Source organism: Lissotriton vulgaris, chromosome 2_1 (assembly GCF_964263255.1).
Source record: "Lissotriton vulgaris chromosome 2_1, aLisVul1.2, whole genome shotgun sequence".
Lineage (NCBI taxonomy): Eukaryota > Metazoa > Chordata > Amphibia > Caudata > Salamandridae > Lissotriton > Lissotriton vulgaris.
Window position 1 is genome coordinate 1,187,481,703 of NC_141687.1, and position 26,132 is coordinate 1,187,507,834.

Below are 26,132 nucleotides of genomic sequence, written 5' to 3' on the forward strand. Positions count from 1 at the left end.
TTGAATGTTCTGTATTTCTCTTCCCTGTTTTGCTTCCCATGCTGCCTCTATATATTCTTATCTATTATTTGTAATGCAGCTTTCCATTCTTCTCTTCTGCACAGCTTTGTCCTTGGTTTCAATCCCAGTTCCTTACCCTCTGCAAAAAACTTTCTATTGCTTTTCATGTTGGTATCTAAACCAAATGCACCATTGAAGCTGGTGCAAGATAGTCATTGAACTCAGGATCCTAATGTTAAGAACCGAGAGCGCACAGATCAGAGGGCGTTGGTGGTATAGTGGTGAGCATAGCTGCCTTCCAAGCAGTTGACCCGGGTTCGATTCCCGGCCAACGCAGTACAAATACTTATATATTCTGCAAGCAGGATATATTTTAATGCAACATGTCACAAAATGGAAATATAATGAACAGATTAATCAGCCGTTATATAAAAAATAAACAAATATGTAGGCAAGCATCTCAATCGCCCCTTCTGCTATATTCATTGTCCTAATATATGATAAGTTTCATAAAGCAGAGTCACCACTCACATGTGCTGGTAAAAAATATTTACAGTGGGCAGACAATGAAAGGGCTGAGGCCCGACCACACATTATAACTCCAGCATCTCTATGTTAAAAACCATTTCCTAGGCAATATCTAGCCTCTGAAAACAATATGCAAGATCCATCGATAAATCTGGTGAAAGTCGCCAACATTTTGTGCATACTTGTGCCCTCACCTGAATGTAGCGCCACCTTGTAGACGTCGGAGGTAACTGCAGCTCAAAAAATGTTTCATCAGAGGGCAAGTTTAGAGGAATCCAAAAGGCAGATGTCCATGGAAAGAGCCCCCGACTGCAGCAGGAAGGTTGGATGCTTCAAATTTGCATAGTTTCCAGTCCAACGTCCTCTCATGTACCGAACGCTCCCAAACGCTCAAAAGCCTTACACCGGGCAAGCCCTCACCGGGTAGATCTCTGGCTCCCAGGTAAAGCCAAATCCTGAGCATGCTAGCACTAGGATCACAGAGAGAGAGAGACAGAGAGTGTTGGAGAGCTGCTGTCTTGATAAAGGCCTGAAACGGCTAGTGCGTAAGAGGGTCTGGACTATCAGTTATGACTGATTGTGAGAGGGGAAGATGAAGATTTTCTGCACCCAGCATGCCTTGCGATATAATTAGGCAAATGAGGTGAGAGCCCGACCAATGCCACTTCACTCCGCTGAATGCCTCCTCATCTGCATAAAGAGATCACCTTCATGAACGAGCAGAGTGGCGCAGCGGAAGCGTGCTGGGCCCATAACCCAGAGGTCGATGGATCGAAACCATCCTCTGCTAATTTTGCTTGACTTTCCTTCCAAGGACCAAGCTGTCATTTCCACACTGCCAGAAAGGAAAAGCGCAAGCTTGTGCCAGCTATGTGAGAAAAGACTTCTCAACTATCTGTGTCTGTGTAATACAAGAGTGTTCGTGAAAGGATCAACCCTGTACTTTGAAAGTAAAGACACACAACTATAACCATAAATGACTGGTGGGAGCTTCACACAACTTTCTGGGCATGCTTTGAATTTCATTCTTCCCTTTTTTTTCTGCTCTTATCTATCTCCTGGGCATTTCATGGAATGTTCTCTCTTTCTCTTCCCTGCTTTGCTTCCCATGCTGCCTATATATGCTGATTTCTACTTTTTGTACTGTTGCATTTCATTTCTTCTCTTCTGCACAACTTTGTCCTTGGTTTCAATCCCCAGTTCCTTACCCTCTGCAAAAAACGTTCTACTACTTCTCATGTTGGTATCGAAACCAAATGCACCATTGAAGCTGTTGCAAGATAGTCATTGATTTCGGGAACGTAATATTTAGAACCGAGAGCACACACATCAGAGGGCGTTGGTGGTATAGTGGTGAGCATAGCTGCTTCCCAAGCAGTTGACCCGGGTTCGATTCCCGGCCAACGCAGTGAAAATGCTTATATATTCTGCAAGCAGGACATATTTTAATGCAACATGTCTCAAAATGGAAATTTCATGAACAGATTAATCAGCCATATATAAAAAAATAAACAAATACATAGGCAAACATCTCAATCGCACCTTCTGATACATTCATTGTCCTAATATATGATAAGTTTTATAAAGCAGAGTCACAACTCACATGTGCTGGTAATAAATATGTTACAGTGGGCAAACAATGGAAGGGCTGAGGCCCGACCAGACATTATAACTCCAACATCTCTATGTTAAAAAGCATTTCTAGGCAATATCTAGCCTCTGAAAAAAATATGCAAGATCCACCGATAAATCTGGCAAAAGTCCCTAACATTTTGTGCATACTTGTGCACTTACCAGAATGTAGCGCCACCTTGTAGCTGTCGAAGGTAATTGCTGCTCACAAAATGTTTTATCAGAAGGCAAGTTGAGAGGAATCCTAGAGGCAGATGTCCATGGAAAGAGCCGCTCACTGCAGCAGGAATGTTGGATGCTTCAAATTCGCAGAGTTTCCTGTCCAACGTCCACTTACGTCCCGAACGCTCCCAAACGCTCAAAAGCCTCACACCGGGCAAGCCCTCACCGGGTAGATCTCTGGCTCCCAGGTAAAGCCAAATCCTGAGCATGCTAGTGCTAGGATCACAGAGAGAGAGAGAGAGGGTTCATGACATGCTGTCTTGATAAAGGTCTGAAACGGCTAGTGCCTAAGAGTGTCTGACTTTCAGTTATGACTGATTGTGAGAGGGGAAGATGAAGTTTTTCTGTACCCAGCATGCCTTGCAATATACTTAGGCAAATGAGGTGAGAGCCGTACCAATCCCACGCTACTCTGCTTAATGCTCCCTATCTGCATAAAAAGAACACTTTCACATCAGAGCAGAGTGGCTCAGCGGAAGCGTGCTGGGCCCATAACCCAGAGGTCGATGGATCGAAACCATCCTCTGCTAATTTTGCTTGACTTTCCTTCCAAGGACCAAGCTGTCATTTCCACGCTGCCAGCAAGGAAAAGCACAAGCTTGTGCCAGCTATGTGAGAAAATACTTGTCAAATATCTGTGTCTGCTGAAATACAAGAGAGGGATCATCAAATGATCCACCCTGTACTTTGAAAGTAAAGACACACAATAATAAGCATAAATGACTGGTGGGACCTTCAAACACTTTTATGGGCAGGCTTTGAATTTCATTCTTTCCTTTTTGTTCTGCTCTTATCTATCTCCTGGGCATTTAATTGAATGTTCTGTATTTCTCTTCCCTGTTTTGCTTCCCATGCTGCCTCTATATATTCTTATCTATTATTTGTAATGCAGCTTTCCATTCTTCTCTTCTGCACAGCTTTGTCCTTGGTTTCAATCCCAGTTCCTTACCCTCTGCAAAAAACTTTCTATTGCTTTTCATGTTGGTATCTAAACCAAATGCACCATTGAAGCTGGTGCAAGATAGTCATTGAACTCAGGATCCTAATGTTAAGAACCGAGAGCGCACAGATCAGAGGGCGTTGGTGGTATAGTGGTGAGCATAGCTGCCTTCCAAGTAGTTGACCCGGGTTCGATTCCCGGCCAACGCAGTACAAATACTTATATATTCTGCAAGCAGGATATATTTTAATGCAACATGTCACAAAATGGAAATATAATGAACAGATTAATCAGCCGTTATATAAAAAATAAACAAATATGTAGGCAAGCATCTCAATCGCCCCTTCTGCTATATTCATTGTCCTAATATATGATAAGTTTCATAAAGCAGAGTCACCACTCACATGTGCTGGTAAAAAATATTTACAGTGGGCAGACAATGAAAGGGCTGAGGCCCGACCACACATTATAACTCCAGCATCTCTATGTTAAAAACCATTTCCTAGGCAATATCTAGCCTCTGAAAACAATATGCAAGATCCATCGATAAATCTGGTGAAAGTCGCCAACATTTTGTGCATACTTGTGCCCTCACCTGAATGTAGCGCCACCTTGTAGACGTCGGAGGTAACTGCAGCTCAAAAAATGTTTCATCAGAGGGCAAGTTTAGAGGAATCCAAAAGGCAGATGTCCATGGAAAGAGCCCCCGACTGCAGCAGGAAGGTTGGATGCTTCAAATTTGCATAGTTTCCAGTCCAACGTCCTCTCATGTACCGAACGCTCCCAAACGCTCAAAAGCCTTACACCGGGCAAGCCCTCACCGGGTAGATCTCTGGCTCCCAGGTAAAGCCAAATCCTGAGCATGCTAGCACTAGGATCACAGAGAGAGAGAGACAGAGAGTGTTGGAGAGCTGCTGTCTTGATAAAGGCCTGAAACGGCTAGTGCGTAAGAGGGTCTGGACTATCAGTTATGACTGATTGTGAGAGGGGAAGATGAAGATTTTCTGCACCCAGCATGCCTTGCGATATAATTAGGCAAATGAGGTGAGAGCCCGACCAATGCCACTTCACTCCGCTGAATGCCTCCTCATCTGCATAAAGAGATCACCTTCATGAACGAGCAGAGTGGCGCAGCGGAAGCGTGCTGGGCCCATAACCCAGAGGTCGATGGATCGAAACCATCCTCTGCTAATTTTGCTTGACTTTCCTTCCAAGGACCAAGCTGTCATTTCCACACTGCCAGAAAGGAAAAGCGCAAGCTTGTGCCAGCTATGTGAGAAAAGACTTCTCAACTATCTGTGTCTGTGTAATACAAGAGTGTTCGTGAAAGGATCAACCCTGTACTTTGAAAGTAAAGACACACAACTATAACCATAAATGACTGGTGGGAGCTTCACACAACTTTCTGGGCATGCTTTGAATTTCATTCTTCCCTTTTTTTTCTGCTCTTATCTATCTCCTGGGCATTTCATGGAATGTTCTCTCTTTCTCTTCCCTGCTTTGCTTCCCATGCTGCCTATATATGCTGATTTCTACTTTTTGTACTGTTGCATTTCATTTCTTCTCTTCTGCACAACTTTGTCCTTGGTTTCAATCCCCAGTTCCTTACCCTCTGCAAAAAACGTTCTACTACTTCTCATGTTGGTATCGAAACCAAATGCACCATTGAAGCTGTTGCAAGATAGTCATTGATTTCGGGAACGTAATATTTAGAACCGAGAGCACACACATCAGAGGGCGTTGGTGGTATAGTGGTGAGCATAGCTGCTTCCCAAGCAGTTGACCCGGGTTCGATTCCCGGCCAACGCAGTGAAAATGCTTATATATTCTGCAAGCAGGACATATTTTAATGCAACATGTCTCAAAATGGAAATTTCATGAACAGATTAATCAGCCATATATAAAAAAATAAACAAATACATAGGCAAACATCTCAATCGCACCTTCTGATACATTCATTGTCCTAATATATGATAAGTTTTATAAAGCAGAGTCACAACTCACATGTGCTGGTAATAAATATGTTACAGTGGGCAAACAATGGAAGGGCTGAGGCCCGACCAGACATTATAACTCCAACATCTCTATGTTAAAAAGCATTTCTAGGCAATATCTAGCCTCTGAAAAAAATATGCAAGATCCACCGATAAATCTGGCAAAAGTCCCTAACATTTTGTGCATACTTGTGCACTTACCAGAATGTAGCGCCACCTTGTAGCTGTCGAAGGTAATTGCTGCTCACAAAATGTTTTATCAGAAGGCAAGTTGAGAGGAATCCTAGAGGCAGATGTCCATGGAAAGAGCCGCTCACTGCAGCAGGAATGTTGGATGCTTCAAATTCGCAGAGTTTCCTGTCCAACGTCCACTTACGTCCCGAACGCTCCCAAACGCTCAAAAGCCTCACACCGGGCAAGCCCTCACCGGGTAGATCTCTGGCTCCCAGGTAAAGCCAAATCCTGAGCATGCTAGTGCTAGGATCACAGAGAGAGAGAGAGAGGGTTCATGACATGCTGTCTTGATAAAGGTCTGAAACGGCTAGTGCCTAAGAGTGTCTGACTTTCAGTTATGACTGATTGTGAGAGGGGAAGATGAAGTTTTTCTGTACCCAGCATGCCTTGCAATATACTTAGGCAAATGAGGTGAGAGCCGTACCAATCCCACGCTACTCTGCTTAATGCTCCCTATCTGCATAAAAAGAACACTTTCACATCAGAGCAGAGTGGCTCAGCGGAAGCGTGCTGGGCCCATAACCCAGAGGTCGATGGATCGAAACCATCCTCTGCTAATTTTGCTTGACTTTCCTTCCAAGGACCAAGCTGTCATTTCCACGCTGCCAGCAAGGAAAAGCACAAGCTTGTGCCAGCTATGTGAGAAAATACTTGTCAAATATCTGTGTCTGCTGAAATACAAGAGAGGGATCATCAAATGATCCACCCTGTACTTTGAAAGTAAAGACACACAATAATAAGCATAAATGACTGGTGGGACCTTCAAACACTTTTATGGGCAGGCTTTGAATTTCATTCTTTCCTTTTTGTTCTGCTCTTATCTATCTCCTGGGCATTTAATTGAATGTTCTGTATTTCTCTTCCCTGTTTTGCTTCCCATGCTGCCTCTATATATTCTTATCTATTATTTGTAATGCAGCTTTCCATTCTTCTCTTCTGCACAGCTTTGTCCTTGGTTTCAATCCCAGTTCCTTACCCTCTGCAAAAAACTTTCTATTGCTTTTCATGTTGGTATCTAAACCAAATGCACCATTGAAGCTGGTGCAAGATAGTCATTGAACTCAGGATCCTAATGTTAAGAACCGAGAGCGCACAGATCAGAGGGCGTTGGTGGTATAGTGGTGAGCATAGCTGCCTTCCAAGTAGTTGACCCGGGTTCGATTCCCGGCCAACGCAGTACAAATACTTATATATTCTGCAAGCAGGATATATTTTAATGCAACATGTCACAAAATGGAAATATAATGAACAGATTAATCAGCCGTTATATAAAAAATAAACAAATATGTAGGCAAGCATCTCAATCGCCCCTTCTGCTATATTCATTGTCCTAATATATGATAAGTTTCATAAAGCAGAGTCACCACTCACATGTGCTGGTAAAAAATATTTACAGTGGGCAGACAATGAAAGGGCTGAGGCCCGACCACACATTATAACTCCAGCATCTCTATGTTAAAAACCATTTCCTAGGCAATATCTAGCCTCTGAAAACAATATGCAAGATCCATCGATAAATCTGGTGAAAGTCGCCAACATTTTGTGCATACTTGTGCCCTCACCTGAATGTAGCGCCACCTTGTAGACGTCGGAGGTAACTGCAGCTCAAAAAATGTTTCATCAGAGGGCAAGTTTAGAGGAATCCAAAAGGCAGATGTCCATGGAAAGAGCCCCCGACTGCAGCAGGAAGGTTGGATGCTTCAAATTTGCATAGTTTCCAGTCCAACGTCCTCTCATGTACCGAACGCTCCCAAAAGCTCAAAAGCCTTACACCGGGCAAGCCCTCACCGGGTAGATCTCTGGCTCCCAGGTAAAGCCAAATCCTGAGCATGCTAGCACTAGGATCACAGAGAGAGAGAGACAGAGAGTGTTGGAGAGCTGCTGTCTTGATAAAGGCCTGAAACGGCTAGTGCGTAAGAGGGTCTGGACTATCAGTTATGACTGATTGTGAGAGGGGAAGATGAAGATTTTCTGCACCCAGCATGCCTTGCGATATAATTAGGCAAATGAGGTGAGAGCCCGACCAATGCCACTTCACTCCGCTGAATGCCTCCTCATCTGCATAAAGAGATCACCTTCATGAACGAGCAGAGTGGCGCAGCGGAAGCGTGCTGGGCCCATAACCCAGAGGTCGATGGATCGAAACCATCCTCTGCTAATTTTGCTTGACTTTCCTTCCAAGGACGAAGCTGTCATTTCCACACTGCCAGAAAGGAAAAGCGCAAGCTTGTGCCAGCTATGTGAGAAAAGACTTCTCAACTATCTGTGTCTGTGTAATACAAGAGTGTTCGTGAAAGGATCAACCCTGTACTTTGAAAGTAAAGACACACAACTATAACCATAAATGACTGGTGGGAGCTTCACACAACTTTCTGGGCATGCTTTGAATTTCATTCTTCCCTTTTTTTTCTGCTCTTATCTATCTCCTGGGCATTTCATGGAATGTTCTCTCTTTCTCTTCCCTGCTTTGCTTCCCATGCTGCCTATATATGCTGATTTCTACTTTTTGTACTGTTGCATTTCATTTCTTCTCTTCTGCACAACTTTGTCCTTGGTTTCAATCCCCAGTTCCTTACCCTCTGCAAAAAACGTTCTACTACTTCTCATGTTGGTATCGAAACCAAATGCACCATTGAAGCTGTTGCAAGATAGTCATTGATTTCGGGAACGTAATATTTAGAACCGAGAGCACACACATCAGAGGGCGTTGGTGGTATAGTGGTGAGCATAGCTGCTTCCCAAGCAGTTGACCCGGGTTCGATTCCCGGCCAACGCAGTGAAAATGCTTATATATTCTGCAAGCAGGACATATTTTAATGCAACAGGTCTCAAAATGGAAATTTCATGAACAGATTAATCAGCCATATATAAAAAAATAAACAAATACATAGGCAAACATCTCAATCGCACCTTCTGATACATTCATTGTCCTAATATATGATAAGTTTTATAAAGCAGAGTCACAACTCACATGTGCTGGTAATAAATATGTTACAGTGGGCAAACAATGGAAGGGCTGAGGCCCGACCAGACATTATAACTCCAACATCTCTATGTTAAAAAGCATTTCTAGGCAATATCTAGCCTCTGAAAAAAATATGCAAGATCCACCGATAAATCTGGCAAAAGTCCCTAACATTTTGTGCATACTTGTGCACTTACCAGAATGTAGCGCCACCTTGTAGCTGTCGAAGGTAATTGCTGCTCACAAAATGTTTTATCAGAAGGCAAGTTGAGAGGAATCCTAGAGGCAGATGTCCATGGAAAGAGCCGCTCACTGCAGCAGGAATGTTGGATGCTTCAAATTCGCAGAGTTTCCTGTCCAACGTCCACTCACGTCCCGAACGCTCCCAAACGCTCAAAAGCCTCACACCGGGCAAGCCCTCACCGGGTAGATCTCTGGCTCCCAGGTAAAGCCAAATCCTGAGCATGCTAGTGCTAGGATCACAGAGAGAGAGAGAGAGGGTTCATGACATGCTGTCTTGATAAAGGTCTGAAACGGCTAGTGCCTAAGAGTGTCTGACTTTCAGTTATGACTGATTGTGAGAGGGGAAGATGAAGTTTTTCTGTACCCAGCATGCCTTGCAATATACTTAGGCAAATGAGGTGAGAGCCGTACCAATCCCACGCTACTCTGCTTAATGCTCCCTATCTGCATAAAAAGAACACTTTCACAACAGAGCAGAGTGGCGCAGCGGAAGCGTGCTGGGCCCATAACCCAGAGGTCGATGGATCGAAACCATCCTCTGCTAATTTTGCTTGACTTTCCTTCCAAGGACCAAGCTGTCATTTCCACGCTGCCAGCAAGGAAAAGCACAAGCTTGTGCCAGCTATGTGAGAAAATACTTGTCAAATATCTGTGTCTGCTGAAATACAAGAGAGGGATCATCAAATGATCCACCCTGTACTTTGAAAGTAAAGACACACAATAATAAGCATAAATGACTGGTGGGACCTTCAAACACTTTTATGGGCAGGCTTTGAATTTCATTCTTTCCTTTTTGTTCTGCTCTTATCTATCTCCTGGGCATTTAATTGAATGTTCTGTATTTCTCTTCCCTGTTTTGCTTCCCATGCTGCCTCTATATATTCTTATCTATTATTTGTAATGCAGCTTTCCATTCTTCTCTTCTGCACAGCTTTGTCCTTGGTTTCAATCCCAGTTCCTTACCCTCTGCAAAAAACTTTCTATTGCTTTTCATGTTGGTATCTAAACCAAATGCACCATTGAAGCTGGTGCAAGATAGTCATTGAACTCAGGATCCTAATGTTAAGAACCGAGAGCGCACAGATCAGAGGGCGTTGGTGGTATAGTGGTGAGCATAGCTGCCTTCCAAGCAGTTGACCCGGGTTCGATTCCCGGCCAACGCAGTACAAATACTTATATATTCTGCAAGCAGGATATATTTTAATGCAACATGTCACAAAATGGAAATATAATGAACAGATTAATCAGCCGTTATATAAAAAATAAACAAATATGTAGGCAAGCATCTCAATCGCCCCTTCTGCTATATTCATTGTCCTAATATATGATAAGTTTCATAAAGCAGAGTCACCACTCACATGTGCTGGTAAAAAATATTTACAGTGGGCAGACAATGAAAGGGCTGAGGCCCGACCACACATTATAACTCCAGCATCTCTATGTTAAAAACCATTTCCTAGGCAATATCTAGCCTCTGAAAACAATATGCAAGATCCATCGATAAATCTGGTGAAAGTCGCCAACATTTTGTGCATACTTGTGCCCTCACCTGAATGTAGCGCCACCTTGTAGACGTCGGAGGTAACTGCAGCTCAAAAAATGTTTCATCAGAGGGCAAGTTTAGAGGAATCCAAAAGGCAGATGTCCATGGAAAGAGCCCCCGACTGCAGCAGGAAGGTTGGATGCTTCAAATTTGCATAGTTTCCAGTCCAACGTCCTCTCATGTACCGAACGCTCCCAAACGCTCAAAAGCCTTACACCGGGCAAGCCCTCACCGGGTAGATCTCTGGCTCCCAGGTAAAGCCAAATCCTGAGCATGCTAGCACTAGGATCACAGAGAGAGAGAGACAGAGAGTGTTGGAGAGCTGCTGTCTTGATAAAGGCCTGAAACGGCTAGTGCGTAAGAGGGTCTGGACTATCAGTTATGACTGATTGTGAGAGGGGAAGATGAAGATTTTCTGCACCCAGCATGCCTTGCGATATAATTAGGCAAATGAGGTGAGAGCCCGACCAATGCCACTTCACTCCGCTGAATGCCTCCTCATCTGCATAAAGAGATCACCTTCATGAACGAGCAGAGTGGCGCAGCGGAAGCGTGCTGGGCCCATAACCCAGAGGTCGATGGATCGAAACCATCCTCTGCTAATTTTGCTTGACTTTCCTTCCAAGGACCAAGCTGTCATTTCCACACTGCCAGAAAGGAAAAGCGCAAGCTTGTGCCAGCTATGTGAGAAAAGACTTCTCAACTATCTGTGTCTGTGTAATACAAGAGTGTTCGTGAAAGGATCAACCCTGTACTTTGAAAGTAAAGACACACAACTATAACCATAAATGACTGGTGGGAGCTTCACACAACTTTCTGGGCATGCTTTGAATTTCATTCTTCCCTTTTTTTTCTGCTCTTATCTATCTCCTGGGCATTTCATGGAATGTTCTCTCTTTCTCTTCCCTGCTTTGCTTCCCATGCTGCCTATATATGCTGATTTCTACTTTTTGTACTGTTGCATTTCATTTCTTCTCTTCTGCACAACTTTGTCCTTGGTTTCAATCCCCAGTTCCTTACCCTCTGCAAAAAACGTTCTACTACTTCTCATGTTGGTATCGAAACCAAATGCACCATTGAAGCTGTTGCAAGATAGTCATTGATTTCGGGAACGTAATATTTAGAACCGAGAGCACACACATCAGAGGGCGTTGGTGGTATAGTGGTGAGCATAGCTGCTTCCCAAGCAGTTGGCCCGGGTTCGATTCCCGGCCAACGCAGTGAAAATGCTTATATATTCTGCAAGCAGGACATATTTTAATGCAACATGTCTCAAAATGGAAATTTCATGAACAGATTAATCAGCCATATATAAAAAAATAAACAAATACATAGGCAAACATCTCAATCGCACCTTCTGATACATTCATTGTCCTAATATATGATAAGTTTTATAAAGCAGAGTCACAACTCACATGTGCTGGTAATAAATATGTTACAGTGGGCAAACAATGGAAGGGCTGAGGCCCGACCAGACATTATAACTCCAACATCTCTATGTTAAAAAGCATTTCTAGGCAATATCTAGCCTCTGAAAAAAATATGCAAGATCCACCGATAAATCTGGCAAAAGTCCCTAACATTTTGTGCATACTTGTGCACTTACCAGAATGTAGCGCCACCTTGTAGCTGTCGAAGGTAATTGCTGCTCACAAAATGTTTTATCAGAAGGCAAGTTGAGAGGAATCCTAGAGGCAGATGTCCATGGAAAGAGCCGCTCACTGCAGCAGGAATGTTGGATGCTTCAAATTCGCAGAGTTTCCTGTCCAACGTCCACTCACGTCCCGAACGCTCCCAAACGCTCAAAAGCCTCACACCGGGCAAGCCCTCACCGGGTAGATCTCTGGCTCCCAGGTAAAGCCAAATCCTGAGCATGCTAGTGCTAGGATCACAGAGAGAGAGAGAGAGGGTTCATGACATGCTGTCTTGATAAAGGTCTGAAACGGCTAGTGCCTAAGAGTGTCTGACTTTCAGTTATGACTGATTGTGAGAGGGGAAGATGAAGTTTTTCTGTACCCAGCATGCCTTGCAATATACTTAGGCAAATGAGGTGAGAGCCGTACCAATCCCACGCTACTCTGCTTAATGCTCCCTATCTGCATAAAAAGAACACTTTCACAACAGAGCAGAGTGGCGCAGCGGAAGCGTGCTGGGCCCATAACCCAGAGGTCGATGGATCGAAACCATCCTCTGCTAATTTTGCTTGACTTTCCTTCCAAGGACCAAGCTGTCATTTCCACGCTGCCAGCAAGGAAAAGCACAAGCTTGTGCCAGCTATGTGAGAAAATACTTGTCAAATATCTGTGTCTGCTGAAATACAAGAGAGGGATCATCAAATGATCCACCCTGTACTTTGAAAGTAAAGACACACAATAATAAGCATAAATGACTGGTGGGACCTTCAAACACTTTTATGGGCAGGCTTTGAATTTCATTCTTTCCTTTTTGTTCTGCTCTTATCTATCTCCTGGGCATTTAATTGAATGTTCTGTATTTCTCTTCCCTGTTTTGCTTCCCATGCTGCCTCTATATATTCTTATCTATTATTTGTAATGCAGCTTTCCATTCTTCTCTTCTGCACAGCTTTGTCCTTGGTTTCAATCCCAGTTCCTTACCCTCTGCAAAAAACTTTCTATTGCTTTTCATGTTGGTATCTAAACCAAATGCACCATTGAAGCTGGTGCAAGATAGTCATTGAACTCAGGATCCTAATGTTAAGAACCGAGAGCGCACAGATCAGAGGGCGTTGGTGGTATAGTGGTGAGCATAGCTGCCTTCCAAGCAGTTGACCCGGGTTCGATTCCCGGCCAACGCAGTACAAATACTTATATATTCTGCAAGCAGGATATATTTTAATGCAACATGTCACAAAATGGAAATATAATGAACAGATTAATCAGCCGTTATATAAAAAATAAACAAATATGTAGGCAAGCATCTCAATCGCCCCTTCTGCTATATTCATTGTCCTAATATATGATAAGTTTCATAAAGCAGAGTCACCACTCACATGTGCTGGTAAAAAATATTTACAGTGGGCAGACAATGAAAGGGCTGAGGCCCGACCACACATTATAACTCCAGCATCTCTATGTTAAAAACCATTTCCTAGGCAATATCTAGCCTCTGAAAACAATATGCAAGATCCATCGATAAATCTGGTGAAAGTCGCCAACATTTTGTGCATACTTGTGCCCTCACCTGAATGTAGCGCCACCTTGTAGACGTCGGAGGTAACTGCAGCTCAAAAAATGTTTCATCAGAGGGCAAGTTTAGAGGAATCCAAAAGGCAGATGTCCATGGAAAGAGCCCCCGACTGCAGCAGGAAGGTTGGATGCTTCAAATTTGCATAGTTTCCAGTCCAACGTCCTCTCATGTACCGAACGCTCCCAAACGCTCAAAAGCCTTACACCGGGCAAGCCCTCACCGGGTAGATCTCTGGCTCCCAGGTAAAGCCAAATCCTGAGCATGCTAGCACTAGGATCACAGAGAGAGAGAGACAGAGAGTGTTGGAGAGCTGCTGTCTTGATAAAGGCCTGAAACGGCTAGTGCGTAAGAGGGTCTGGACTATCAGTTATGACTGATTGTGAGAGGGGAAGATGAAGATTTTCTGCACCCAGCATGCCTTGCGATATAATTAGGCAAATGAGGTGAGAGCCCGACCAATGCCACTTCACTCCGCTGAATGCCTCCTCATCTGCATAAAGAGATCACCTTCATGAACGAGCAGAGTGGCGCAGCGGAAGCGTGCTGGGCCCATAACCCAGAGGTCGATGGATCGAAACCATCCTCTGCTAATTTTGCTTGACTTTCCTTCCAAGGACCAAGCTGTCATTTCCACACTGCCAGAAAGGAAAAGCGCAAGCTTGTGCCAGCTATGTGAGAAAAGACTTCTCAACTATCTGTGTCTGTGTAATACAAGAGTGTTCGTGAAAGGATCAACCCTGTACTTTGAAAGTAAAGACACACAACTATAACCATAAATGACTGGTGGGAGCTTCACACAACTTTCTGGGCATGCTTTGAATTTCATTCTTCCCTTTTTTTTCTGCTCTTATCTATCTCCTGGGCATTTCATGGAATGTTCTCTCTTTCTCTTCCCTGCTTTGCTTCCCATGCTGCCTATATATGCTGATTTCTACTTTTTGTACTGTTGCATTTCATTTCTTCTCTTCTGCACAACTTTGTCCTTGGTTTCAATCCCCAGTTCCTTACCCTCTGCAAAAAACGTTCTACTACTTCTCATGTTGGTATCGAAACCAAATGCACCATTGAAGCTGTTGCAAGATAGTCATTGATTTCGGGAACGTAATATTTAGAACCGAGAGCACACACATCAGAGGGCGTTGGTGGTATAGTGGTGAGCATAGCTGCTTCCCAAGCAGTTGACCCGGGTTCGATTCCCGGCCAACGCAGTGAAAATGCTTATATATTCTGCAAGCAGGACATATTTTAATGCAACATGTCTCAAAATGGAAATTTCATGAACAGATTAATCAGCCATATATAAAAAAATAAACAAATACATAGGCAAACATCTCAATCGCACCTTCTGATACATTCATTGTCCTAATATATGATAAGTTTTATAAAGCAGAGTCACAACTCACATGTGCTGGTAATAAATATGTTACAGTGGGCAAACAATGGAAGGGCTGAGGCCCGACCAGACATTATAACTCCAACATCTCTATGTTAAAAAGCATTTCTAGGCAATATCTAGCCTCTGAAAAAAATATGCAAGATCCACCGATAAATCTGGCAAAAGTCCCTAACATTTTGTGCATACTTGTGCACTTACCAGAATGTAGCGCCACCTTGTAGCTGTCGAAGGTAATTGCTGCTCACAAAATGTTTTATCAGAAGGCAAGTTGAGAGGAATCCTAGAGGCAGATGTCCATGGAAAGAGCCGCTCACTGCAGCAGGAATGTTGGATGCTTCAAATTCGCAGAGTTTCCTGTCCAACGTCCACTCACGTCCCGAACGCTCCCAAACGCTCAAAAGCCTCACACCGGGCAAGCCCTCACCGGGTAGATCTCTGGCTCCCAGGTAAAGCCAAATCCTGAGCATGCTAGTGCTAGGATCACAGAGAGAGAGAGAGAGGGTTCATGACATGCTGTCTTGATAAAGGTCTGAAACGGCTAGTGCCTAAGAGTGTCTGACTTTCAGTTATGACTGATTGTGAGAGGGGAAGATGAAGTTTTTCTGTACCCAGCATGCCTTGCAATATACTTAGGCAAATGAGGTGAGAGCCGTACCAATCCCACGCTACTCTGCTTAATGCTCCCTATCTGCATAAAAAGAACACTTTCACAACAGAGCAGAGTGGCGCAGCGGAAGCGTGCTGGGCCCATAACCCAGAGGTCGATGGATCGAAACCATCCTCTGCTAATTTTGCTTGACTTTCCTTCCAAGGACCAAGCTGTCATTTCCACGCTGCCAGCAAGGAAAAGCACAAGCTTGTGCCAGCTATGTGAGAAAATACTTGTCAAATATCTGTGTCTGCTGAAATACAAGAGAGGGATCATCAAATGATCCACCCTGTACTTTGAAAGTAAAGACACACAATAATAAGCATAAATGACTGGTGGGACCTTCAAACACTTTTATGGGCAGGCTTTGAATTTCATTCTTTCCTTTTTGTTCTGCTCTTATCTATCTCCTGGGCATTTAATTGAATGTTCTGTATTTCTCTTCCCTGTTTTGCTTCCCATGCTGCCTCTATATATTCTTATCTATTATTTGTAATGCAGCTTTCCATTCTTCTCTTCTGCACAGCTTTGTCCTTGGTTTCAATCCCAGTTCCTTACCCTCTGCAAAAAACTTTCTATTGCTTTTCATGTTGGTATCTAAACCAAATGCACCATTGAAGCTGGTGCAAGATAGTCATTGAACTCAGGATCCTAATGTTAAGAACCGAGAGCGCACAGATCAGAGGGCGTTGGTGGTATAGTGGTGAGCATAGCTGCCTTCCAAGCAGTTGACCCGGGTTCGATTCCCGGCCAACGCAGTACAAATACTTATATATTCTGCAAGCAGGATATATTTTAATGCAACATGTCACAAAATGGAAATATAATGAACAGATTAATCAGCCGTTATATAAAAAATAAACAAATATGTAGGCAAGCATCTCAATCGCCCCTTCTGCTATATTCATTGTCCTAATATATGATAAGTTTCATAAAGCAGAGTCACCACTCACATGTGCTGGTAAAAAATATTTACAGTGGGCAGACAATGAAAGGGCTGAGGCCCGACCACACATTATAACTCCAGCATCTCTATGTTAAAAACCATTTCCTAGGCAATATCTAGCCTCTGAAAACAATATGCAAGATCCATCGATAAATCTGGTGAAAGTCGCCAACATTTTGTGCATACTTGTGCCCTCACCTGAATGTAGCGCCACCTTGTAGACGTCGGAGGTAACTGCAGCTCAAAAAATGTTTCATCAGAGGGCAAGTTTAGAGGAATCCAAAAGGCAGATGTCCATGGAAAGAGCCCCCGACTGCAGCAGGAAGGTTGGATGCTTCAAATTTGCATAGTTTCCAGTCCAACGTCCTCTCATGTACCGAACGCTCCCAAACGCTCAAAAGCCTTACACCGGGCAAGCCCTCACCGGGTAGATCTCTGGCTCCCAGGTAAAGCCAAATCCTGAGCATGCTAGCACTAGGATCACAGAGAGAGAGAGACAGAGAGTGTTGGAGAGCTGCTGTCTTGATAAAGGCCTGAAACGGCTAGTGCGTAAGAGGGTCTGGACTATCAGTTATGACTGATTGTGAGAGGGGAAGATGAAGATTTTCTGCACCCAGCATGCCTTGCGATATAATTAGGCAAATGAGGTGAGAGCCCGACCAATGCCACTTCACTCCGCTGAATGCCTCCTCATCTGCATAAAGAGATCACCTTCATGAACGAGCAGAGTGGCGCAGCGGAAGCGTGCTGGGCCCATAACCCAGAGGTCGATGGATCGAAACCATCCTCTGCTAATTTTGCTTGACTTTCCTTCCAAGGACCAAGCTGTCATTTCCACACTGCCAGAAAGGAAAAGCGCAAGCTTGTGCCAGCTATGTGAGAAAAGACTTCTCAACTATCTGTGTCTGTGTAATACAAGAGTGTTCGTGAAAGGATCAACCCTGTACTTTGAAAGTAAAGACACACAACTATAACCATAAATGACTGGTGGGAGCTTCACACAACTTTCTGGGCATGCTTTGAATTTCATTCTTCCCTTTTTTTTCTGCTCTTATCTATCTCCTGGGCATTTCATGGAATGTTCTCTCTTTCTCTTCCCTGCTTTGCTTCCCATGCTGCCTATATATGCTGATTTCTACTTTTTGTACTGTTGCATTTCATTTCTTCTCTTCTGCACAACTTTGTCCTTGGTTTCAATCCCCAGTTCCTTACCCTCTGCAAAAAACGTTCTACTACTTCTCATGTTGGTATCGAAACCAAATGCACCATTGAAGCTGTTGCAAGATAGTCATTGATTTCGGGAACGTAATATTTAGAACCGAGAGCACACACATCAGAGGGCGTTGGTGGTATAGTGGTGAGCATAGCTGCTTCCCAAGCAGTTGACCCGGGTTCGATTCCCGGCCAACGCAGTGAAAATGCTTATATATTCTGCAAGCAGGACATATTTTAATGCAACATGTCTCAAAATGGAAATTTCATGAACAGATTAATCAGCCATATATAAAAAAATAAACAAATACATAGGCAAACATCTCAATCGCACCTTCTGATACATTCATTGTCCTAATATATGATAAGTTTTATAAAGCAGAGTCACAACTCACATGTGCTGGTAATAAATATGTTACAGTGGGCAAACAATGGAAGGGCTGAGGCCCGACCAGACATTATAACTCCAACATCTCTATGTTAAAAAGCATTTCTAGGCAATATCTAGCCTCTGAAAAAAATATGCAAGATCCACCGATAAATCTGGCAAAAGTCCCTAACATTTTGTGCATACTTGTGCACTTACCAGAATGTAGCGCCACCTTGTAGCTGTCGAAGGTAATTGCTGCTCACAAAATGTTTTATCAGAAGGCAAGTTGAGAGGAATCCTAGAGGCAGATGTCCATGGAAAGAGCCGCTCACTGCAGCAGGAATGTTGGATGCTTCAAATTCGCAGAGTTTCCTGTCCAACGTCCACAACGCTCCCAAACGCTCAAAAGCCTCACACCGGGCAAGCCCTCACCGGGTAGATCTCTGGCTCCCAGGTAAAGCCAAATCCTGAGCATGCTAGTGCTAGGATCACAGAGAGAGAGAGAGAGGGTTCATGACATGCTGTCTTGATAAAGGTCTGAAACGGCTAGTGCCTAAGAGTGTCTGACTTTCAGTTATGACTGATTGTGAGAGGGGAAGATGAAGTTTTTCTGTACCCAGCATGCCTTGCAATATACTTAGGCAAATGAGGTGAGAGCCGTACCAATCCCACGCTACTCTGCTTAATGCTCCCTATCTGCATAAAAAGAACACTTTCACATCAGAGCAGAGTGGCTCAGCGGAAGCGTGCTGGGCCCATAACCCAGAGGTCGATGGATCGAAACCATCCTCTGCTAATTTTGCTTGACTTTCCTTCCAAGGACCAAGCTGTCATTTCCACGCTGCCAGCAAGGAAAAGCACAAGCTTGTGCCAGCTATGTGAGAAAATACTTGTCAAATATCTGTGTCTGCTGAAATACAAGAGAGGGATCATCAAATGATCCACCCTGTACTTTGAAAGTAAAGACACACAATAATAAGCATAAATGACTGGTGGGACCTTCAAACACTTTTATGGGCAGGCTTTGAATTTCATTCTTTCCTTTTTGTTCTGCTCTTATCTATCTCCTGGGCATTTAATTGAATGTTCTGTATTTCTCTTCCCTGTTTTGCTTCCCATGCTGCCTCTATATATTCTTATCTATTATTTGTAATGCAGCTTTCCATTCTTCTCTTCTGCACAGCTTTGTCCTTGGTTTCAATCCCAGTTCCTTACCCTCTGCAAAAAACTTTCTATTGCTTTTCATGTTGGTATCTAAACCAAATGCACCATTGAAGCTGGTGCAAGATAGTCATTGAACTCAGGATCCTAATGTTAAGAACCGAGAGCGCACAGATCAGAGGGCGTTGGTGGTATAGTGGTGAGCATAGCTGCCTTCCAAGCAGTTGACCCGGGTTCGATTCCCGGCCAACGCAGTACAAATACTTATATATTCTGCAAGCAGGATATATTTTAATGCAACATGTCACAAAATGGAAATATAATGAACAGATTAATCAGCCGTTATATAAAAAATAAACAAATATGTAGGCAAGCATCTCAATCGCCCCTTCTGCTATATTCATTGTCCTAATATATGATAAGTTTCATAAAGCAGAGTCACCACTCACATGTGCTGGTAAAAAATATTTACAGTGGGCAGACAATGAAAGGGCTGAGGCCCGACCACACATTATAACTCCAGCATCTCTATGTTAAAAACCATTTCCTAGGCAATATCTAGCCTCTGAAAACAATATGCAAGATCCATCGATAAATCTGGTGAAAGTCGCCAACATTTTGTGCATACTTGTGCCCTCACCTGAATGTAGCGCCACCTTGTAGACGTCGGAGGTAACTGCAGCTCAAAAAATGTTTCATCAGAGGGCAAGTTTAGAGGAATCCAAAAGGCAGATGTCCATGGAAAGAGCCCCCGACTGCAGCAGGAAGGTTGGATGCTTCAAATTTGCATAGTTTCCAGTCCAACGTCCTCTCATGTACCGAACGCTCCCAAACGCTCAAAAGCCTTACACCGGGCAAGCCCTCACCGGGTAGATCTCTGGCTCCCAGGTAAAGCCAAATCCTGAGCATGCTAGCACTAGGATCACAGAGAGAGAGAGACAGAGAGTGTTGGAGAGCTGCTGTCTTGATAAAGGCCTGAAACGGCTAGTGCGTAAGAGGGTCTGGACTATCAGTTATGACTGATTGTGAGAGGGGAAGATGAAGATTTTCTGCACCCAGCATGCCTTGCGATATAATTAGGCAAATGAGGTGAGAGCCCGACCAATGCCACTTCACTCCGCTGAATGCCTCCTCATCTGCATAAAGAGATCACCTTCATGAACGAGCAGAGTGGCGCAGCGGAAGCGTGCTGGGCCCATAACCCAGAGGTCGATGGATCGAAACCATCCTCTGCTAATTTTGCTTGACTTTCCTTCCAAGGACCAAGCTGTCATTTCCACACTGCCAGAAAGGAAAAGCGCAAGCTTGTGCCAGCTATGTGAGAAAAGACTTCTCAACTATCTGTGTCTGTGTAATACAAGAGTGTTCGTGAAAGGATCAACCCTGTACTTTGAAAGTAAAGACACACAACTATAACCATAAATGACTGGTGGGAGCTTCACACAACTTTCTGGGCATGCTTTGAATTTCATTCTTCCCTTTTTTTTCTGCTCTTATCTATCTCCTGGGCATTTCATGGAATGTTCTCTCTTTCTCTTCCCTGCTTTGCTTCCCATGCTGCCTATATATGCTGATTTCTACTTTTTGTACTGTTGCATTTCATTTCTTCTCTTCTGCACAACTTTGTCCTTGGTTTCAATCCCCAGTTCCTTACCCTCTGCAAAAAACGTTCTACTACTTCTCATGTTGGTATCGAAACCAAATGCACCATTGAAGCTGTTGCAAGATAGTCATTGATTTCGGGAACGTAATATTTAGAACCGAGAGCACACACATCAGAGGGCGTTGGTGGTATAGTGGTGAGCATAGCTGCTTCCCAAGCAGTTGGCCCGGGTTCGATTCCCGGCCAACGCAGTGAAAATGCTTATATATTCTGCAAGCAGGACATATTTTAATGCAACATGTCTCAAAATGGAAATTTCATGAACAGATTAATCAGCCATATATAAAAAAATAAACAAATACATAGGCAAACATCTCAATCGCACCTTCTGATACATTCATTGTCCTAATATATGATAAGTTTTATAAAGCAGAGTCACAACTCACATGTGCTGGTAATAAATATGTTACAGTGGGCAAACAATGGAAGGGCTGAGGCCCGACCAGACATTATAACTCCAACATCTCTATGTTAAAAAGCATTTCTAGGCAATATCTAGCCTCTGAAAAAAATATGCAAGATCCACCGATAAATCTGGCAAAAGTCCCTAACATTTTGTGCATACTTGTGCACTTACCAGAATGTAGCGCCACCTTGTAGCTGTCGAAGGTAATTGCTGCTCACAAAATGTTTTATCAGAAGGCAAGTTGAGAGGAATCCTAGAGGCAGATGTCCATGGAAAGAGCCGCTCACTGCAGCAGGAATGTTGGATGCTTCAAATTCGCAGAGTTTCCTGTCCAACGTCCACTCACGTCCCGAACGCTCCCAAACGCTCAAAAGCCTCACACCGGGCAAGCCCTCACCGGGTAGATCTCTGGCTCCCAGGTAAAGCCAAATCCTGAGCATGCTAGTGCTAGGATCACAGAGAGAGAGAGAGAGGGTTCATGACATGCTGTCTTGATAAAGGTCTGAAACGGCTAGTGCCTAAGAGTGTCTGACTTTCAGTTATGACTGATTGTGAGAGGGGAAGATGAAGTTTTTCTGTACCCAGCATGCCTTGCAATATACTTAGGCAAATGAGGTGAGAGCCGTACCAATCCCACGCTACTCTGCTTAATGCTCCCTATCTGCATAAAAAGAACACTTTCACAACAGAGCAGAGTGGCGCAGCGGAAGCGTGCTGGGCCCATAACCCAGAGGTCGATGGATCGAAACCATCCTCTGCTAATTTTGCTTGACTTTCCTTCCAAGGACCAAGCTGTCATTTCCACGCTGCCAGCAAGGAAAAGCACAAGCTTGTGCCAGCTATGTGAGAAAATACTTGTCAAATATCTGTGTCTGCTGAAATACAAGAGAGGGATCATCAAATGATCCACCCTGTACTTTGAAAGTAAAGACACACAATAATAAGCATAAATGACTGGTGGGACCTTCAAACACTTTTATGGGCAGGCTTTGAATTTCATTCTTTCCTTTTTGTTCTGCTCTTATCTATCTCCTGGGCATTTAATTGAATGTTCTGTATTTCTCTTCCCTGTTTTGCTTCCCATGCTGCCTCTATATATTCTTATCTATTATTTGTAATGCAGCTTTCCATTCTTCTCTTCTGCACAGCTTTGTCCTTGGTTTCAATCCCAGTTCCTTACCCTCTGCAAAAAACTTTCTATTGCTTTTCATGTTGGTATCTAAACCAAATGCACCATTGAAGCTGGTGCAAGATAGTCATTGAACTCAGGATCCTAATGTTAAGAACCGAGAGCGCACAGATCAGAGGGCGTTGGTGGTATAGTGGTGAGCATAGCTGCCTTCCAAGCAGTTGACCCGGGTTCGATTCCCGGCCAACGCAGTACAAATACTTATATATTCTGCAAGCAGGATATATTTTAATGCAACATGTCACAAAATGGAAATATAATGAACAGATTAATCAGCCGTTATATAAAAAATAAACAAATATGTAGGCAAGCATCTCAATCGCCCCTTCTGCTATATTCATTGTCCTAATATATGATAAGTTTCATAAAGCAGAGTCACCACTCACATGTGCTGGTAAAAAATATTTACAGTGGGCAGACAATGAAAGGGCTGAGGCCCGACCACACATTATAACTCCAGCATCTCTATGTTAAAAACCATTTCCTAGGCAATATCTAGCCTCTGAAAACAATATGCAAGATCCATCGATAAATCTGGTGAAAGTCGCCAACATTTTGTGCATACTTGTGCCCTCACCTGAATGTAGCGCCACCTTGTAGACGTCGGAGGTAACTGCAGCTCAAAAAATGTTTCATCAGAGGGCAAGTTTAGAGGAATCCAAAAGGCAGATGTCCATGGAAAGAGCCCCCGACTGCAGCAGGAAGGTTGGATGCTTCAAATTTGCATAGTTTCCAGTCCAACGTCCTCTCATGTACCGAACGCTCCCAAACGCTCAAAAGCCTTACACCGGGCAAGCCCTCACCGGGTAGATCTCTGGCTCCCAGGTAAAGCCAAATCCTGAGCATGCTAGCACTAGGATCACAGAGAGAGAGAGACAGAGAGTGTTGGAGAGCTGCTGTCTTGATAAAGGCCTGAAACGGCTAGTGCGTAAGAGGGTCTGGACTATCAGTTATGACTGATTGTGAGAGGGGAAGATGAAGATTTTCTGCACCCAGCATGCCTTGCGATATAATTAGGCAAATGAGGTGAGAGCCCGACCAATGCCACTTCACTCCGCTGAATGCCTCCTCATCTGCATAAAGAGATCACCTTCATGAACGAGCAGAGTGGCGCAGCGGAAGCGTGCTGGGCCCATAACCCAGAGGTCGATGGATCGAAACCATCCTCTGCTAATTTTGCTTGACTTTCCTTCCAAGGACCAAGCTGTCATTTCCACACTGCCAGAAAGGAAAAGCGCAAGCTTGTGCCAGCTATGTGAGAAAAGACTTCTCAACTATCTGTGTCTGTGTAATACAAGAGTGTTCGTGAAAGGATCAACCCTGTACTTTGAAAGTAAAGACACACAACTATAACCATAAATGACTGGTGGGAGCTTCACACAACTTTCTGGGCATGCTTTGAATTTCATTCTTCCCTTTTTTTTCTGCTCTTATCTATCTCCTGGGCATTTCATGGAATGTTCTCTCTTTCTCTTCCCTGCTTTGCTTCCCATGCTGCCTATATATGCTGATTTCTACTTTTTGTACTGTTGCATTTCATTTCTTCTCTTCTGCACAACTTTGTCCTTGGTTTCAATCCCCAGTTCCTTACCCTCTGCAAAAAACGTTCTACTACTTCTCATGTTGGTATCGAAACCAAATGCACCATTGAAGCTGTTGCAAGATAGTCATTGATTTCGGGAACGTAATATTTAGAACCGAGAGCACACACATCAGAGGGCGTTGGTGGTATAGTGGTGAGCATAGCTGCTTCCCAAGCAGTTGACCCGGGTTCGATTCCCGGCCAACGCAGTGAAAATGCTTATATATTCTGCAAGCAGGACATATTTTAATGCAACATGTCTCAAAATGGAAATTTCATGAACAGATTAATCAGCCATATATAAAAAAATAAACAAATACATAGGCAAACATCTCAATCGCACCTTCTGATACATTCATTGTCCTAATATATGATAAGTTTTATAAAGCAGAGTCACAACTCACATGTGCTGGTAATAAATATGTTACAGTGGGCAAACAATGGAAGGGCTGAGGCCCGACCAGACATTATAACTCCAACATCTCTATGTTAAAAAGCATTTCTAGGCAATATCTAGCCTCTGAAAAAAATATGCAAGATCCACCGATAAATCTGGCAAAAGTCCCTAACATTTTGTGCATACTTGTGCACTTACCAGAATGTAGCGCCACCTTGTAGCTGTCGAAGGTAATTGCTGCTCACAAAATGTTTTATCAGAAGGCAAGTTGAGAGGAATCCTAGAGGCAGATGTCCATGGAAAGAGCCGCTCACTGCAGCAGGAATGTTGGATGCTTCAAATTCGCAGAGTTTCCTGTCCAACGTCCACTCACGTCCCGAACGCTCCCAAACGCTCAAAAGCCTCACACCGGGCAAGCCCTCACCGGGTAGATCTCTGGCTCCCAGGTAAAGCCAAATCCTGAGCATGCTAGTGCTAGGATCACAGAGAGAGAGAGAGAGGGTTCATGACATGCTGTCTTGATAAAGGTCTGAAACGGCTAGTGCCTAAGAGTGTCTGACTTTCAGTTATGACTGATTGTGAGAGGGGAAGATGAAGTTTTTCTGTACCCAGCATGCCTTGCAATATACTTAGGCAAATGAGGTGAGAGCCGTACCAATCCCACGCTACTCTGCTTAATGCTCCCTATCTGCATAAAAAGAACACTTTCACAACAGAGCAGAGTGGCGCAGCGGAAGCGTGCTGGGCCCATAACCCAGAGGTCGATGGATCGAAACCATCCTCTGCTAATTTTGCTTGACTTTCCTTCCAAGGACCAAGCTGTCATTTCCACGCTGCCAGCAAGGAAAAGCACAAGCTTGTGCCAGCTATGTGAGAAAATACTTGTCAAATATCTGTGTCTGCTGAAATACAAGAGAGGGATCATCAAATGATCCACCCTGTACTTTGAAAGTAAAGACACACAATAATAAGCATAAATGACTGGTGGGACCTTCAAACACTTTTATGGGCAGGCTTTGAATTTCATTCTTTCCTTTTTGTTCTGCTCTTATCTATCTCCTGGGCATTTAATTGAATGTTCTGTATTTCTCTTCCCTGTTTTGCTTCCCATGCTGCCTCTATATATTCTTATCTATTATTTGTAATGCAGCTTTCCATTCTTCTCTTCTGCACAGCTTTGTCCTTGGTTTCAATCCCAGTTCCTTACCCTCTGCAAAAAACTTTCTATTGCTTTTCATGTTGGTATCTAAACCAAATGCACCATTGAAGCTGGTGCAAGATAGTCATTGAACTCAGGATCCTAATGTTAAGAACCGAGAGCGCACAGATCAGAGGGCGTTGGTGGTATAGTGGTGAGCATAGCTGCCTTCCAAGCAGTTGACCCGGGTTCGATTCCCGGCCAACGCAGTACAAATACTTATATATTCTGCAAGCAGGATATATTTTAATGCAACATGTCACAAAATGGAAATATAATGAACAGATTAATCAGCCGTTATATAAAAAATAAACAAATATGTAGGCAAGCATCTCAATCGCCCCTTCTGCTATATTCATTGTCCTAATATATGATAAGTTTCATAAAGCAGAGTCACCACTCACATGTGCTGGTAAAAAATATTTACAGTGGGCAGACAATGAAAGGGCTGAGGC

At 43.6% G+C, this 26,132-nt stretch overlaps 30 non-coding genes across 30 annotated transcripts; all 30 read left to right on the top strand.

Moving 5' to 3' along the window:
• Positions 1 to 264: 264 nt before the first annotated feature.
• Positions 265 to 336, top strand: TRNAG-UCC (transfer RNA glycine (anticodon UCC)). The gene has a single exon. It is a non-coding gene; the product is annotated as a tRNA-Gly (tRNA).
• A 910-nt stretch (positions 337 to 1,246) lies between these two features.
• TRNAM-CAU (transfer RNA methionine (anticodon CAU)) lies at positions 1,247 to 1,318 on the top strand. The gene has a single exon. It is a non-coding gene; the product is annotated as a tRNA-Met (tRNA).
• A 546-nt stretch (positions 1,319 to 1,864) lies between these two features.
• On the top strand, positions 1,865 to 1,936 carry TRNAG-CCC (transfer RNA glycine (anticodon CCC)). The gene has a single exon. It is a non-coding gene; the product is annotated as a tRNA-Gly (tRNA).
• A 1,523-nt stretch (positions 1,937 to 3,459) lies between these two features.
• Positions 3,460 to 3,531, top strand: TRNAG-UCC (transfer RNA glycine (anticodon UCC)). The gene has a single exon. It is a non-coding gene; the product is annotated as a tRNA-Gly (tRNA).
• Positions 3,532 to 4,441: 910 nt separating this feature from the next.
• TRNAM-CAU (transfer RNA methionine (anticodon CAU)) lies at positions 4,442 to 4,513 on the top strand. Its single transcript has one exon. It is a non-coding gene; the product is annotated as a tRNA-Met (tRNA).
• Positions 4,514 to 5,059: 546 nt separating this feature from the next.
• Positions 5,060 to 5,131, top strand: TRNAG-CCC (transfer RNA glycine (anticodon CCC)). Its single transcript has one exon. It is a non-coding gene; the product is annotated as a tRNA-Gly (tRNA).
• Positions 5,132 to 6,654: 1,523 nt separating this feature from the next.
• TRNAG-UCC (transfer RNA glycine (anticodon UCC)) lies at positions 6,655 to 6,726 on the top strand. Its single transcript has one exon. It is a non-coding gene; the product is annotated as a tRNA-Gly (tRNA).
• A 910-nt stretch (positions 6,727 to 7,636) lies between these two features.
• On the top strand, positions 7,637 to 7,708 carry TRNAM-CAU (transfer RNA methionine (anticodon CAU)). Its single transcript has one exon. It is a non-coding gene; the product is annotated as a tRNA-Met (tRNA).
• Positions 7,709 to 8,254: 546 nt separating this feature from the next.
• TRNAG-CCC (transfer RNA glycine (anticodon CCC)) lies at positions 8,255 to 8,326 on the top strand. Its single transcript has one exon. It is a non-coding gene; the product is annotated as a tRNA-Gly (tRNA).
• Positions 8,327 to 9,230: 904 nt separating this feature from the next.
• Positions 9,231 to 9,302, top strand: TRNAM-CAU (transfer RNA methionine (anticodon CAU)). Its single transcript has one exon. It is a non-coding gene; the product is annotated as a tRNA-Met (tRNA).
• A 547-nt stretch (positions 9,303 to 9,849) lies between these two features.
• On the top strand, positions 9,850 to 9,921 carry TRNAG-UCC (transfer RNA glycine (anticodon UCC)). Its single transcript has one exon. It is a non-coding gene; the product is annotated as a tRNA-Gly (tRNA).
• Positions 9,922 to 10,831: 910 nt separating this feature from the next.
• TRNAM-CAU (transfer RNA methionine (anticodon CAU)) lies at positions 10,832 to 10,903 on the top strand. The gene has a single exon. It is a non-coding gene; the product is annotated as a tRNA-Met (tRNA).
• Positions 10,904 to 11,449: 546 nt separating this feature from the next.
• On the top strand, positions 11,450 to 11,521 carry TRNAG-CCC (transfer RNA glycine (anticodon CCC)). Its single transcript has one exon. It is a non-coding gene; the product is annotated as a tRNA-Gly (tRNA).
• A 904-nt stretch (positions 11,522 to 12,425) lies between these two features.
• Positions 12,426 to 12,497, top strand: TRNAM-CAU (transfer RNA methionine (anticodon CAU)). Its single transcript has one exon. It is a non-coding gene; the product is annotated as a tRNA-Met (tRNA).
• Positions 12,498 to 13,044: 547 nt separating this feature from the next.
• On the top strand, positions 13,045 to 13,116 carry TRNAG-UCC (transfer RNA glycine (anticodon UCC)). The gene has a single exon. It is a non-coding gene; the product is annotated as a tRNA-Gly (tRNA).
• A 910-nt stretch (positions 13,117 to 14,026) lies between these two features.
• On the top strand, positions 14,027 to 14,098 carry TRNAM-CAU (transfer RNA methionine (anticodon CAU)). The gene has a single exon. It is a non-coding gene; the product is annotated as a tRNA-Met (tRNA).
• A 546-nt stretch (positions 14,099 to 14,644) lies between these two features.
• Positions 14,645 to 14,716, top strand: TRNAG-CCC (transfer RNA glycine (anticodon CCC)). Its single transcript has one exon. It is a non-coding gene; the product is annotated as a tRNA-Gly (tRNA).
• Positions 14,717 to 15,620: 904 nt separating this feature from the next.
• Positions 15,621 to 15,692, top strand: TRNAM-CAU (transfer RNA methionine (anticodon CAU)). Its single transcript has one exon. It is a non-coding gene; the product is annotated as a tRNA-Met (tRNA).
• A 547-nt stretch (positions 15,693 to 16,239) lies between these two features.
• On the top strand, positions 16,240 to 16,311 carry TRNAG-UCC (transfer RNA glycine (anticodon UCC)). Its single transcript has one exon. It is a non-coding gene; the product is annotated as a tRNA-Gly (tRNA).
• Positions 16,312 to 17,221: 910 nt separating this feature from the next.
• Positions 17,222 to 17,293, top strand: TRNAM-CAU (transfer RNA methionine (anticodon CAU)). The gene has a single exon. It is a non-coding gene; the product is annotated as a tRNA-Met (tRNA).
• Positions 17,294 to 17,839: 546 nt separating this feature from the next.
• Positions 17,840 to 17,911, top strand: TRNAG-CCC (transfer RNA glycine (anticodon CCC)). The gene has a single exon. It is a non-coding gene; the product is annotated as a tRNA-Gly (tRNA).
• A 1,513-nt stretch (positions 17,912 to 19,424) lies between these two features.
• On the top strand, positions 19,425 to 19,496 carry TRNAG-UCC (transfer RNA glycine (anticodon UCC)). The gene has a single exon. It is a non-coding gene; the product is annotated as a tRNA-Gly (tRNA).
• Positions 19,497 to 20,406: 910 nt separating this feature from the next.
• TRNAM-CAU (transfer RNA methionine (anticodon CAU)) lies at positions 20,407 to 20,478 on the top strand. Its single transcript has one exon. It is a non-coding gene; the product is annotated as a tRNA-Met (tRNA).
• Positions 20,479 to 21,024: 546 nt separating this feature from the next.
• TRNAG-CCC (transfer RNA glycine (anticodon CCC)) lies at positions 21,025 to 21,096 on the top strand. The gene has a single exon. It is a non-coding gene; the product is annotated as a tRNA-Gly (tRNA).
• A 904-nt stretch (positions 21,097 to 22,000) lies between these two features.
• TRNAM-CAU (transfer RNA methionine (anticodon CAU)) lies at positions 22,001 to 22,072 on the top strand. The gene has a single exon. It is a non-coding gene; the product is annotated as a tRNA-Met (tRNA).
• Positions 22,073 to 22,619: 547 nt separating this feature from the next.
• TRNAG-UCC (transfer RNA glycine (anticodon UCC)) lies at positions 22,620 to 22,691 on the top strand. Its single transcript has one exon. It is a non-coding gene; the product is annotated as a tRNA-Gly (tRNA).
• Positions 22,692 to 23,601: 910 nt separating this feature from the next.
• TRNAM-CAU (transfer RNA methionine (anticodon CAU)) lies at positions 23,602 to 23,673 on the top strand. The gene has a single exon. It is a non-coding gene; the product is annotated as a tRNA-Met (tRNA).
• Positions 23,674 to 24,219: 546 nt separating this feature from the next.
• Positions 24,220 to 24,291, top strand: TRNAG-CCC (transfer RNA glycine (anticodon CCC)). Its single transcript has one exon. It is a non-coding gene; the product is annotated as a tRNA-Gly (tRNA).
• A 904-nt stretch (positions 24,292 to 25,195) lies between these two features.
• Positions 25,196 to 25,267, top strand: TRNAM-CAU (transfer RNA methionine (anticodon CAU)). The gene has a single exon. It is a non-coding gene; the product is annotated as a tRNA-Met (tRNA).
• A 547-nt stretch (positions 25,268 to 25,814) lies between these two features.
• TRNAG-UCC (transfer RNA glycine (anticodon UCC)) lies at positions 25,815 to 25,886 on the top strand. Its single transcript has one exon. It is a non-coding gene; the product is annotated as a tRNA-Gly (tRNA).
• Positions 25,887 to 26,132: the final 246 nt, after the last annotated feature.